Genomic DNA, 14799 nt, shown 5'->3' on the forward strand with positions numbered 1-14799 from the left:
GTCTCAGGTCTTTCAGTGCTCTGTCAAATTCTTCACGCAGTATCGTATCTCCCATTTCATCTTCATCTACATTCTCTTCCATTTCCATAATATTGTGCTCAAGTATATTGCCCTTGTATAGACCCTTTATATACTCCTTCCACCTTTCTGCTTTCCCTTCTTTGCTTAGAACTGGGTTTCCATCTGAGCTCTTGATATTCATACAAGTGGTTGTCTTTTGTCCAAAGATCTCTTTAATTTTATTGTAGGCAGTATCTATCTTACCCCTAGTGAGATAAGCCTCTACATCCTTACATTTGTCCTCTAGCCATCCCTGCTTAGCCATTTTGCACTTCCTGTCGCACACCACTGTACTCCGACTAAAGTACTCTTAATAATCAATAATCCTGAATTACTGCTACAGACTTTGCAACTTACTAGCAACTTCTTCATCCGAAAGTTCTTTGGCAAGACAATTTCCTACGACACTACTACTAGCCATTACAGTGCCATTACAGCAACTATGATTACAAAAGTTAATAAATCAGTCAAGAAAGTTAGCAGAGTATTTCTGCTAGATAAAGCTGATGAGCAGTTGTTAGCATCTAATTTAGACTGTGAATTGACATTACTTAGTTCCAGTAAGATGGATGCGGAGGAATTATGGGCAAAGTTTAACCAGACTGTAAATCATGATCTGAAGGAAGTAGATAAAGGATGGAAAAGATCCACCACAGCTTAACGACGAGATTCGGAAGTTGCTGAGGAAACAGAGGCTTTTGCATTCTTAGTTTAAAAGACAAGGCACGGATGAAAAATGAAGGTTAGTAGAGATTCATGTATCCGTGAAAAGATCTATGTGTGAAGCATACAACAGTCATGTAGGGACAGTGACTACATTCCTGTCAAGTCTTTCTGGATTTCACAAGGGAAGAAACACAACTGCTGCTGTATTAGAAATCACTAATTGAACATTATCTGCTATTGAAAACAAAAACAAAGTATCACTTGTATTATGTGACTTAAGCAAGGCATTTGATTGCATTCCTCTTGATATCCTACTAAAGAAATTGGAATACTATGGGTTGCAAGGGAACACTTTAGCCATCATCACTTCTTACTTGAAGAATAGGAAACAATTCGTTTCAGTCAGAAATATTCACTCCTCCTTGCTCGAGATAGACACAGGTGTTCCCCAAGGATCTATCCTCGGGTCCTTCTGTTTCGTTGTTGCAGTCAATGACCTGCCTTACCACAAACCACATCCTGTCCTATGTTATGCAGATGATGCTACACTGTGTACCTCTCATCAGAACATCTCTGAACTCAATCACATAACAAAAGAATCTCTTGACATAGCTTTGGACTGGTTTACTGCTGATAAACTCTTACGTAATCCTGATGAAGCACAACAGCTCATACTAGGCATGACAAAGGATATAGAAACTAAATCAGTAAAACTTGTAGGTATTCACATTGACTCCAAACGTAATTGGCAAGAACATATCAATCAAGTCTGCAAAAAGATATCTCTGGTATCATACCTCTTTTTGAAACTAAGGGACATGGTACGTATGGATTACCTTCAGACTTTGGACTTTTCCAATTGCATATATCATATGGCCTGACCATATAGGGACATTCTCCCCATCTTGATAACATTTTAAACATACAAAAGAAAGTTTTGTGTTTAATTTGTAAGACAGCTCATTTGGAACATTGTTGTCCACTCTTCAGCTGGCTTAAAATACTTACTGTTATATACATATGAAACATGTGCACGAATAATGCTGTATGGCACATTTTGCAGTTGCAGTTGACAAAAACTGCTAGTTCCAGAGAATTAATACGATATAATAATGTAATAGCAGCTATGTATTGTGTGTGCATACAGACTGGAAAATACTAATTTCTGGTTTTTAAAATTGCGCTAAGCACAGTTTTTTCGAAAAGTTTGAAAATCGAATAGCGCTGTATGGCAATGGATATACAGCGTTACTCCAGATCAGCTAGTGCTCTGCTGTAATTATGATGTGTCTAGAATCAAACAATAGTAAGTAAGAGATTTAAAACAAGATAATAAATAATATTTATTGTAAATTGAATTGCTTGATCTTAAAAAAAATACAACATTAGTTTATCAAGTTTAGGCTCAAAACTAGTACATTATAGTCAGTTGTCACACTGCAGGTTTTCATAAAACTGCCTGTATTTTGATTCCATATACACTCCTGGAAATGGAAAAAAGAACACATTGACACCGTTGTGTCAGACCCACCATACTTGCTCTGGACACTGCGAGAGGGCTGTACAAGCATTGATCACACGCACGGCACAACGGTCACACCAGGAACCGCGGTGTTGGCCGTCGAATGGCGCTAACTGCGCAGCATTTGTGCACCGCCGCCGTCAGTGTCAGCCAGTTTGCCGTGGCATATGGAGCTCCATCGCAGTCTTTAACACTGGTAGCATGCCGCGACAGCGTGGACGTGAACCGTATGTGCAGTTGACGGACTTTGAGCTAGGGCGTATAGTGGGCATGCGGGAGGCCGGGTGGACGTACCGCCGAATTGCTCAACACGTGGGGCGTGAGGTCTCCACAGTACATCGATGTTGTCGCCAGTGGTCGGCGGAAGGTGCACGTGCCCGTCGACCTGGGACCGGACCACAGCGACGCACGGATGCACGCCAAGACCGTAGGATCCTACGCAGTGCCGTAGGGGACCGCACCGCCACTTCCCAGCAAATTAGGGACACTGTTGCACCTGGGGTATCGGCGAGGACCATTCGCAACCGTCTCCATGAAGCTGGGCTACGGTCCCGCACACCGTTAGGCCGTCTTCCGCTCACGCCCCAACATCGTGCAGCCCGCCTCCAGTGGTGTCGCGACAGGCGTGAATGGAGGGACGAATGGAGATGTGTCGTCTTCAGCGATGAGAGTTGCTTCTGCTTTGGTGCCAATGATGGTCGTATGCGTGTTTGGCGCCGTGTGGGTGAGCACCACAATCAGGACTGCATACGACTGAGCCACACAGGGCCAACACCCGGAATCATGGTGTGGGGAGCGATCTCCTACACTGGCCGTACACCTCTGGTGATCGTCGAGGGGACACTGAATAGTGCACTGTACATCCAAACCGTCATCGAACCCATCGTTCTACCATTCCTAGACCGGCAAGGGAACTTGCTGTTTCAACAGGACAATGCACGTCCGCATGTATCCCGTGCCACCCAACGTGCTCTAGAAGGTGTAAGTCAACTACCCTGGCCAGCAAGATCTCCAGATCTGTCCCCCATTGAACATGTTTGGGACTGGATGAAGCGTCGTCTCACGCGGTCTGCAAGTCCAGCACGAACGCTGGTCCAACTGAGGCGCCAGGTGGAAATGGCATGGCAAGCCGTTCCACAGGACTATATCCAGCATCTCTACGATCGTCTCCATGGGAGAAAAGCAGCCTGCATTGCTGCAAAAGGTGGATATACACTGTACTAGTGCCGACATTGTGCATGCTCTGTTGCCTGTGTCTATGTGCCTGTGGTTCTGTCAGTGTGATCATGTGATGTATCTGACCCCAGGAATGTGTCAATAAAGTTTCCCCTTCCTGGGACAATGAATTCACGGTGTTCTTATTTCAATTTCCAGGAGTGTATTTCGTCATGTCCAATAGATCCCTTTTCTTCTCCTTATGAACTTTCATTGTCCCGTTATAGAGCAACCGGAATTCAGAAGGCAATGGACAATTTTTAACTTGATGTTCAGAACCATGCTTTACAATAGTGTCTTTCCCATGGGCGAAGCACATTGTGGGTACGGCGCACGCTTAAACCGCGAGGATAGTCATGACACAGCTTGAACCTAAGTACATCGGTAATTTTCAAAGCAGGCAGCAACTCGATGTCCTTGAAGTCTTCCAACGTCATCTCGTGAATGGTTAGTTTTGAAGGATCGACAAAGACCTCAACAATGACCTACTTCCATTCCATAACTTTTACACTTTCTTTTATCGATGTCTGCAAAACCCCTGTTACAAGGTAGGAAACTGTGACCCGAACATAAAAACTTCTGATGTATTTCTGTAAAGTACTTGCATCTGATCAGATAGAAATAAAACGCTAAAACTCTCCAGTTGTTGTTCTGCCCGTCACAGCGGTCAGACCTCTCCTTGCGGTGAATTCATCCCACAAATTTACGGAGATGTTTCCAGTACCAACGTCATAAATCGTGAAATTATACGACGACAGCTGTCTCTGATAGACTACCATGGAATGAGTCAATGTAGAACAAAGTAAAACCTGTTGTAGGTCAACACATATAACATGTATATTGTTATTCCTCTTAGCCATTTCCGTATCGTTTTTTAGGGCTTTGTACGCTTGGTCTGCCATGAATGATGCAACTGACTCTCAATTTTGATCTTGTGCAGTTCTGTTTCATCTGAAGCTGCAATCATTTTATTAAACAACAAATCGCACAGTCTGCAAGTATCTGATCTAGGTGTTCCGAAATGCAGATTAAAATCTGTTTGAAACACATTTTGGTAGTATGACCTGCTTATTGACTTATCAAAAAACTTTTCGTTAAACAACTGATATATTCTACAGAGGTTGAGATCGGGGTGCAGACATTCTTTTGAGGATTCATTCGTGCTGTAATGGCTCATCTGCTTTGGGAAACTCGATATGTGTTGCCGAATAAGAGCCCTGTCGTCATTTGATATGGCTTGTGGCCTATTGCATTGTTTTCCTCTACCATCTTTAGGAGTGGTTATTCCACCTTTTACTTTTCGTCGCTGGGTGATTGAGAATATGTCAAGCAATGTTTTTTGACACACTTCTTTTGAGTAAACTTTGTACTTGAAAGTAGCTTGTTTCCGTGAAGTATCGTCTGTCTTACCTCTCTTGCACCTGGCTGGCACGCCTATTTCCATGGATTTTATTAAGTATATGGACTGCTCATCCTATGTTAAGGCATGATATTCTTCGTACAGCTTTGACTTCATTTCCAGGTCCTTGCATCCTTCTTTTTAGCACACTTCTGCATTGCATACACTATCATGAATCACGAAAACAATCACTATTACTACGTAATATTCAACTAGATTATCAAATTTCACATTCTCTTTTAATAATATAGCATTACTCAGACCGAGTATTCTATTTTTTCGCTAGTGATAATTACAGAATGTAGTTAATTTCATTCACGTTACATAGTTTTACTGTAATGTTTTCAGAAGATACACATAACATGTCATTAGAGCCATGTACTCTACAGGGCACGTCGCCGCTTTACAGTACACATATGCTTCTCTAAAGACATACACCTTTTTACAAAACCCATACAGCATTATTCCACTCACCTGTGTTGGAGGCTGTTTCACAGGAACTATCCTTCCTTTATGTTCCAGTCCAGCATCATGAAGCCTTTTCCGCTTAATATCCTGCCAACTACCAATGTTAATTTTCCTTTTCCGTGCATTATTTGCACGTTTCAAACCACTTGCAGTAAGCGTCACCTTGCTGCACTCCGCCATTCTTGTAACATACAGCACTGTTCGCGCAGAAGCGCGAAATCTGTGCGCGTCTCGTCGCTGTTTAGTGCTGCCCTCGGATGGTGAACATGTCATATGTGTGTGTGTTTTGCAGGACTTCACATTAAAAATAATATGTCAGGGGGGAAGTTCATGACCACAATATTAGGGCTAAGTCGAAGTTAGATAAACCTAGGCACAGGTTAGCAATGACAGGAAATTCTCACAAAGTAAACCCAAAAATTTTCGATAAGTTACCGGTCTTTGCTCGGACCATGGATATAATTAGTTTTAAACATAAGTGGTACAGCTGGGTTTCAGATCACCCTTTTTATAATATTAAAGAATACTTTGAGTTACCAGATTATTCTGTTAACTTTTAAAAACTGTTACTTTTAACTGTGTTATTATGTACTGCATAATCTTTGTAGAACTAATATTTAATGCTATGCATTGTACTACTGTGCATTGTAAATACTTTATCTTGTATCAAATTGACGAAATCCATATCATTGTGAAATGATATATGGTGAATAAAGATGCTTGAATATAGCAGAAGGAACATCCAGCTTCTCGTAGCCCTATTGCACAACCGCGTTCAAACTCAGTGTGGTGCTGATAATTGCGCCTTTGTAGCCTTAAAGCCATTCTTGCCTAACATCAACTCGTCACGTCCAGTCGCAAAAGTAACTAACGCTCACGACCGTTACAGCGTGTATTTAAATCAGAACTGATCTGCGTCCTCATAGTAATGCTACTAGCGCCACTCCTATGTGACTGGTGCGAAATCTGAATAGACATCATCTCTCAGAAGCAGAAACACGCCTGCCAACTGTCCTTTGTGATGCACATCGCCTTGGTGTTACGTTTTTTTTTTCGTCAGTGTTCATGAAAAAGAGAAATTATAATGAATTAATAGTTTACGTAGTTTTATAAATATAGAAATTAGTTACGCTCACGCATCCATAGGGGTGGCATATGAAAGGATGCAGAAATTATGAGATTTACAATACTGAAACACAGGAGAATTTGTCATGCCGACATTTCTGCTTTCTTGATGATGTGTATGAATGAGAAAACGTGTAGAGTTGTACCGTTATTTCTGGTTTTGCTTCATATCATATGACGTCATTTTGTGAACTCAAATTTCACTTATATACTGTAGATATTAGTTTCTGTTTGGTTTGTGCCGGCCGCGGTGGTCGTGCGGTTCTAGGCGCTTCAGTCCGGAACCGCGGGACTGCTACGGTCGCAGGTTCGAATTCTGCCTCGGGCATGGATGTGTGTGATGTCCTTAGCTTAGTTTTAGTAATTCTGAGTATAGGAGACTGATGACCTAAGATGTTAAGTCCCATAGTGCTCAGAGCCATTTGAACCATTTTTTCTGTTTGGTTTTGTGCACGTTCTTGATAACGAATTCGCCGGGCTATGGGCGGCGTTGGGACGCAGCAACAGTTGTTGTGACGCCAGAGCAAGTGCAGGAAGACATCATCGCTAACTGCAGTTGTAAGGAATACATCAGACAGAAAATTCCTTGAATCCTAAAGATCAATGCTGAAAAACAGAACATCGAGCATAGGGGTATAGTTTAAGCAGGATCTTTGGTTAGTTACTGAATAAATAGAATTGCAGTATTTAATCTCCATTTTTTTTACAACAAAAGCAGGTTAAAGTTATTAGGACATATACAAGTGGTGTGTGTTAAATAAGTACAACAGGACCAAAATAATAAATATGGACTGTGGCCCATTTGGGGAGGGAGGAGGTCTCCCCCCTCCTCCCACCCCCCCAAATTGGGCGTTATGGAATCGAGAATTGCAGGGTGTGGAAGCTCTCCTGAACATGAGTATGGACATCGAACAAACGATGAATTCTGCAGCAAAACACACATACGAGTGGAAGGAAGAATTAAAAGTAAATTGTCGAGCAGTTATCACTCAACAACACCAGCAACAAACAACAAAGGAGGTAAAGAATGCAACATGTCTGACAATTTAAATTTCAATGAAGGATCAAGTTTCCTACCACACATGGGTACTTTGAGGATGGCACTGGGTGGTAATTCATTTAGCACTCAACTTAGGCAATGAACCAAGGAAAAATCTTTTGTTAACAAATATACAGCTAATACATTATCAAAACAAAGGTAACACATATCACACTGATGCATTAAGTCCATTTTATGTACTTGTTGAGGGACTTAAGGTAGGTAAATACTACCCCAATGCATTGGGGAATATACTATTTACTTAGAATCTTGGTACAAGAAGAAAATCACAAATGTGAAGGTTGTGGGGATAAACAGTATACAGGTACAGGAATAATGTGTCTAAAATGTGAAACAGTTTACCACTATAAGTGTGCAAATGTAAGTTCAAAAGGAAAGACTTGGTACTGTTTAAATGGCTGTAAAGACGAAAAGCACGAAAATGTAAACAGCAAAGACGCTAAAGAAGATATTATAGCGTTTCTATTAGATGAAATTCGTGGGTTAGAACTAAAAAATGATGAAATAGAAGGAGGAGGAGATTAGTGTTTAACGTCCTGTCGACAACGAGGTCATTAGAGACGGAGCACAAGCTCGGAATAGGGAAGGATGGGGACGGAAATCGGCCGTGCCCTTTCGAAGGAACCATCCTGGCATTTGCCTGAAGTGATCTAGGGAAATCACGATGGATTGAACCGTCGTCCTCCCGAATGGGAGTCCAGTGTGCTAACCACTGCGCCACCTCGCTCAGTAAATGATGAAATAAAACAACAGTGCGAATCTCCACTGTACAATGATGTGGTAACAAAAAATTTGACTAATAAAAATACGGGCGAAGGGACCAGTAAACATTGTGAGAAGTGATGTTGAGTGCACGGGATGTGGAAACATATTTCATTTTCAATGAGGAAAAGTAGATCCCTCAATAAAGGGACAGGAGATAATCGTAAAAAACTGGAACTGTTACGAATGTAGGTTGAAGACTATTAGGCCTAAAGTATGGAACATACAAGATTATAATGGACCTGAAGATAATGAAATTCACACAATAACATCTGAAGCCAAACACACGAAGTAGAACAACATGGATTGTGGCACAAAGAGCACAGATGTATTTAAATCATCGAATAAAAACCACAACAGAAAAATCTTGCAGCAACTCAGATTTGATTGTGCCTGTTTTGAAATGGAATGAAACAAACAATGTATCAAATGCGACAAATAAAGAACAAGATGAAACACAGAGTCAAGAAATACTAAGAGAAAAAACAACATACATGAGAATCTACGCTGATGGGTTTGGAAGGGGGTTGGCTACAAAAACGAAGACCCTGACAATCCCAAAAAAAAAACATTAAAACCTGGAGCAAGATTCAACCCAATCCTCATCAACACTGAAGATTGCAGTAATTTGTCAAGGAGTGACTTGGCAGTTCTTAGACGTGGTTCCTATGATATATACCTAAGGAAACACCTCAACAACAACATCTCTGAAGACAACACTGGGCAAGTTAACAAATACAAACGTTATTTAAAATACCTCATCGTTACGATTTAATTGAAACATCATGTGCAAACAGAGAAATAACCAAAGCTAACAAGTATTTTGAAATAATATGGAAACAGTTTAAAAATGTAATGCTTTTAGATATTAAGAAATGTGTCAGTTGTAACTATAAACCTGCTGACAATTGTAACTGATTGAGAACTGGTCATACAAGACATGGTAGAGGCCTAAGTGGAATAGGAAAGACATTGCTGGCCCAAAAAATACTTAGTATGGTAAATAACAAATTATCCTGTATGAGCAATTTGGAACATATGTCTCAAAATTCATAACCAGTTCAGGGAATGTATAAGGCTGACCAAGCCAGAAATGTTTCAGCTGGAGGGGACACTAAGGTCAGCTGTGCACCAAATGTAGGTGGTTTGACTTTACTGTATCAGCATGTACAAGGACTAGGCAACAAAAGATGTCAGCTGGATTAATTTTAAACTGTAATCTTAAGGATGTTTCTGTTCTGTGTATCAATGACAACTGGGTTTGGGACACTCAAATTTGTGCAGGTGGAGGTGTATACATCTATATTAGAAGTAATGTCAAATCTAAAGAGGTAAAACGTAGCAAGGTGAAGCGTGCAGAAAAAGATTTTGAATGTTGTATTTGTGAAATTACAGACTGTCAAACTATCATTGATTGTATCTATAGGTCCCCATTAGGTGACTTTACCCAATTCTTATATAATATAGATTATCTTTTAAATGTATTGAGTGACAGATCAAAATGGACAATAGTTCTTGGTGGTTTAACATCAATTTAAACAAAAGTAATAAGAGCAAGGTACAATTATTAAATTTGTTTAACTCATACAACATGTAACCTACTGTGCAGGAAATTACCAGATATGGGGATGGGTCTGAAATACACTTGATCAGATATTTACCAGCAAACAAAGCTGTGAGTACAGTATTGAAGTAACAGATACAGACCATATGGCTTTAAAAATTATGATAAGAAATGAGAACAATAAGAAATGCACAATTGCTGAAAAATATGTACAAAGAAGACTTATTAATGGAAACGGCATAAGGTTTTTAACAGTATGCTAAAAAAGGTGCAGTGGGACATAGAACAATCTGATGATGTAGACAAAAAGTATGACAGTTTTCTTAGTGATTATAAATATTTCTATGATGTAGTGTTCACATTAAAAAGAATTAAAGTCAGTGAGAAGACAAACAGTTGGGTAATGCAAGGGATTAAAAAATCACAATCACCTGTAGAAACATAAACCAACATGTTAAAATAAGTACAACAATAAAACCATACTATAGGAAGTATAGAAGGGTCTATAGGAAAGTTGTACAGGCAACAAAAAGGCTAAGCAATGATTCATACATTAACAAGGGAAGCAATAAATCAAAATCGATTTGGAAGGTTACAAAAATAGCATAGGAAAATTTAAAACCAAGACCCATAATTGCAAAATTAAAAGTGAGGGTGAAAAGCTAGTAGATGCTCAACAGACAGCCAATATATTCAATGGACATTATGTGAACATAGCACCAAACCTAATTAAAAGTCTGTGTAATTCAAGCAACAGAAACATAAAAGTACAAACTTGTGAAAAGACAATGTTTCTCTACCCAGTAACAGAACATGTAGTTAGAAATGCTATTAACAAACTAAAAAATGAAATGTCTTGTAGTATTGACATCATTCCAGACAAGGTAATCAAACATAGTTCTACCAGTATAGATACTCACCTAAGCAAACATTATCAATACTTCTTTCAGGACAGGGGCGTTCTCATAAAAACTAAAAACATAAAATACTGACTAATGCTCAAAATGGGTTTAGAAAGAACAGATCCACAAAATGGCAGTCTCCCAATTCATGAAAATGGTCCTAAATGCCTTGGACAAGAATGAATTAAGCTGCAGAATATTCTTCGATTTACCTGAAGTATTTGACCTAGTCAGTCATGACTTACTGCTTATGAAAGTAGAATTTCATGGGGTCTGGAGGCTTGTCTTCAAATGGTTCAAGTCTATAATCTACAGCAGAGTCTCTCTAGGACAATAAATGAGACAGGAAAATGGTTAAGCGATAATGCTTTGATCATCAATAAGGATAAACGGTATTGCTGAATTTCAGTAATATCAAAAGTAAAGGTAGAAGAAGAGTAAAAGCTGAGTTAGGGAACTATGTTATTGCACAAGCTCCATACACAAATCCAAGGTATATGGGTGGATCAGCACTTAAGATGGGAAAATCATCTAGAATTTTGAGTAAAAATCTAAGTAAACGCTATATGTGCTAAGGATGTTTCAGGAATGTTACAACACTGAAACATTGCTGTGTGCCTATTATGCTTATATGAACAGTTTGCTTAGATAGGGTATGATCTTCTGATGAATTGGAGGTATGGCAAAACAAGCTTTCAAACTTAAAAAAAAGGGCTATTAAAATAATTAAAGGAGTTCCTTGTAGAGTATCATGCAGGGAAATATTTAAAGAATTTCAGATAATGACTCTTCCTAGCTTATATGTCTATGAATGTGTCTGCTTTCTGAAAATTCACCAGGAATTTTCAACATTAAATAATACGGTTCATAACCATGAAACAAGGAACAGAAATGATTTTCACAGACACCCACAAAAGAGCACTGTACCAAAATTGTGTAAACTACCAGCCCAAAATACAATTAAGAAAATTAAAGAATTTCATAAATTCAAGGTAGATCTTAAACAATTTTTACTAACACATAGTTTTTATAATGTTGAAGAATATCTGAATATGGAAGAGTCATATTATTCATATACACTGATATAAAATGTCTGTATTTATTATCCAAGTTTTTGAAACAAATTAAATACAAGAAATTATATTGTAACTGACTACATCCAAACAATGTATATTGTTAACAGATGAATAAAGGGAGTGAATTGATTGGCGTGAATTGAATTGAGATTGATATATCAATAAGAGAGGCCATAAACAAGTTCATGGAGTACACTACATCAGAAACATATGGTAGCAGACACACCAAACGTCAGAACACATCAGCAAGGAGTTATTAGAAATATGGATACCGAATTGACAGAGTTAGATTTGAAAGACGCAATTCAATCTACAATCACAGTCACTTATGTATGCAGAATGATCAAGAGAATAAGTAATTTAGAAACAACAAACTACATATCCTTGTGTCTTATTCACATCATAATTCTTACCATAATATGTGACAACATACAGTATGAAGTATAATGTTAGACCATACATACTCCTAGTGAGGAAGTATTTTAAATGCCTTTGGTGTGGTCATCTTAGTACTAAATGTCTGTCACAGATTCGATGCAATCAATGTGTAGGGAAACATGAGACAGTTCAGAGCACAAGTTAAATAACATGCTGCATCCACTGTAAAGGAAACCACACATTAAGAGATAAGTCTTACCAAATGTATCTCAAACAAGAAGAGATTAATAAAGTGTCAGCTATCTATCCTTTAAGAAAGCTGAAGAACATGTAAACCAAATGCCTTATGCTGCTGTGGCAAGGAACCTTGGTAGGAATAAATCAGATTGAGAGAAAGTGTCCCCCCCCCCCCTCTCGTAAAAAGTATTCAACACAGATACATAACAACTGTTCATCACAGTAGGTGAAAATAAAGGCTACAAGTCGTCTTTTTGCAAATATAAATTTACCAATTTCTCCTATTAAAGAGAATCCATACCCGCCACAACCACATTCTTTCGAAACACAACAGGCAATTATTTCAGGAGGGGTGGATAAGAATTCAGCGATAATATAACAGTTGGTGGCAGGAATAACAAATGTAAAAACACTGTTTAACTCATTAAACAAAGATAGTTTGGATCAAGTTAATATATATAATATGATTGCTTTGATAGTACTAAAAAGATAAATATGAATCAAGAGAAAAATAGGTTATGCCTATGCTCTACTCATATAAACAGAATAATGGATATTAAAGTTCTCCATGGAATGGTAGATACTAAAAAGCTAATAGAGAGTTGTTCATGCATGAACTTTATGCTAATGAGTACTCTATCACTGTTATAAATGAATCTGGATTAAGCCAAACATGTCTATTAGATGTTGAGGATATCAAGTAATAAGATTGGATCGAGAGTATGGAAAAGGTGGAGAAGCCATACTGATTTGTACAAAAGTAAACTAAAAACCAATTACTATGCCACTTAGTAACCTTGACTTCCAAGCAATAGCAATAGAAGTTAGTACTAACGAATGCCAATTCTCTATTACATCTGTATATCAGCCACCAGCATGTAGGAATGTCGAACAACACATGTAAAAAATGTTGCAACACACGCCAAAATCCTTCCTAATATGTGGGGACTTCAATGTCCACCACACAGCATGGGAATGTCGTGTGAATGATAAGGCAAGGGTGGATATAGCGTCTTGTACTGATGATTATAACATGGTCATATACAATGATGGATCTGTAACATTAAACTAAGTACCATGGACGAGACCAACTGTAGTGGATATAAAATTAGCTTCTCCTTGTATGAAACAAATCACAGTGTGGTCGTTTCTGCAGGATACAATTGGATCAGATCATTTCCCTATAACTATGAATATACAGTGCAAGGAAAGTAACTGGGCACATGTTGCCAACAGATTGACTTGGAACAGAATCAAAGCAGATTGGTATAAATATCACCAAATTATTGAATTAGAAGTAAAATCAATAGGAAAAAACCAACCTCCACAGATGGCATAAATGCAACTAAAGGACAGTATATAGCATGCAGCATACGAATCCATCCCAAAACATCTTTTAGCAGCAAAAGGAAGGCAACTGCGTAGTCCATGGCAGAATGAAGACTGCAATAAAACAATACAAGACAGAAGGGCAGCATTATGTGAATATATCAAACAGCCTAATGTGAACAGCTTTTTGCTCTATAAACAAATGGCAGCTAGAACCAAGAAAATACTGAAATCCATTAAGAAGAGTAGTTGGATAAAAAATTATGGTACTTTGACCAAGAATATTAAATCATCAGATATATGGTAGAAGGTCAACAGATTTAGGAATATTGGCCGTGCATTCAATAATATAGAATCACATGAGCGGACAGAAGAATTCTGTGACCATATTGTCCCACCAAGTGTTCACAATAACCTAATTAGGAGACAAAGGGTAACTACTGCAACTCAACAAGTGCTAACTACAAAGTTCAGTATTGATGAGTTGGTATCAGTCATCAAAGAGAGCCCCCACACTGCCCGAGAAGTGGATCAGATCACATTTTCCATGACACAAAACATGCCTGACAATGCTGTAGAATAACTTCTTCAAATCTATAACCGAATTTGGATGCATCAAGAAATGGTCCCAGAATGGAAGACACAGATCATAGTCCCCATATATAAAAAAAGGGAAAGATCAATTATTATTAACCACTTCCTACAGACTGACTGCATTGTCGTTATGATTTGTTAAAGCATTGGAAAAACTATTAAAAGGGCAATTGGAATAGTGGGTAGTAACTTCGTCCTTACTAGCTGGATTACAATTCAGGTTCTGTAAAGGTAGAAGCTGCAAGGACAACATTTCAGCATTAGTGTCCTCCATTTTAGATTGCTATACTGCAGCACTATTTTTCCTTCTTGTAAAATCGTATGATAATATACTGACAGATATACTATTAGATAAGTTACTTATTTAAGGAGCTCCACTTCAGTTTGTAGAAGGTATGTCGCCCTTAATTAGTGAGTAAACTGTATATGTTAGAAAGGATAC

This window comes from Schistocerca gregaria, chromosome 5 (assembly GCF_023897955.1).
Source record: "Schistocerca gregaria isolate iqSchGreg1 chromosome 5, iqSchGreg1.2, whole genome shotgun sequence".
NCBI lineage: Eukaryota > Metazoa > Arthropoda > Insecta > Orthoptera > Acrididae > Schistocerca > Schistocerca gregaria.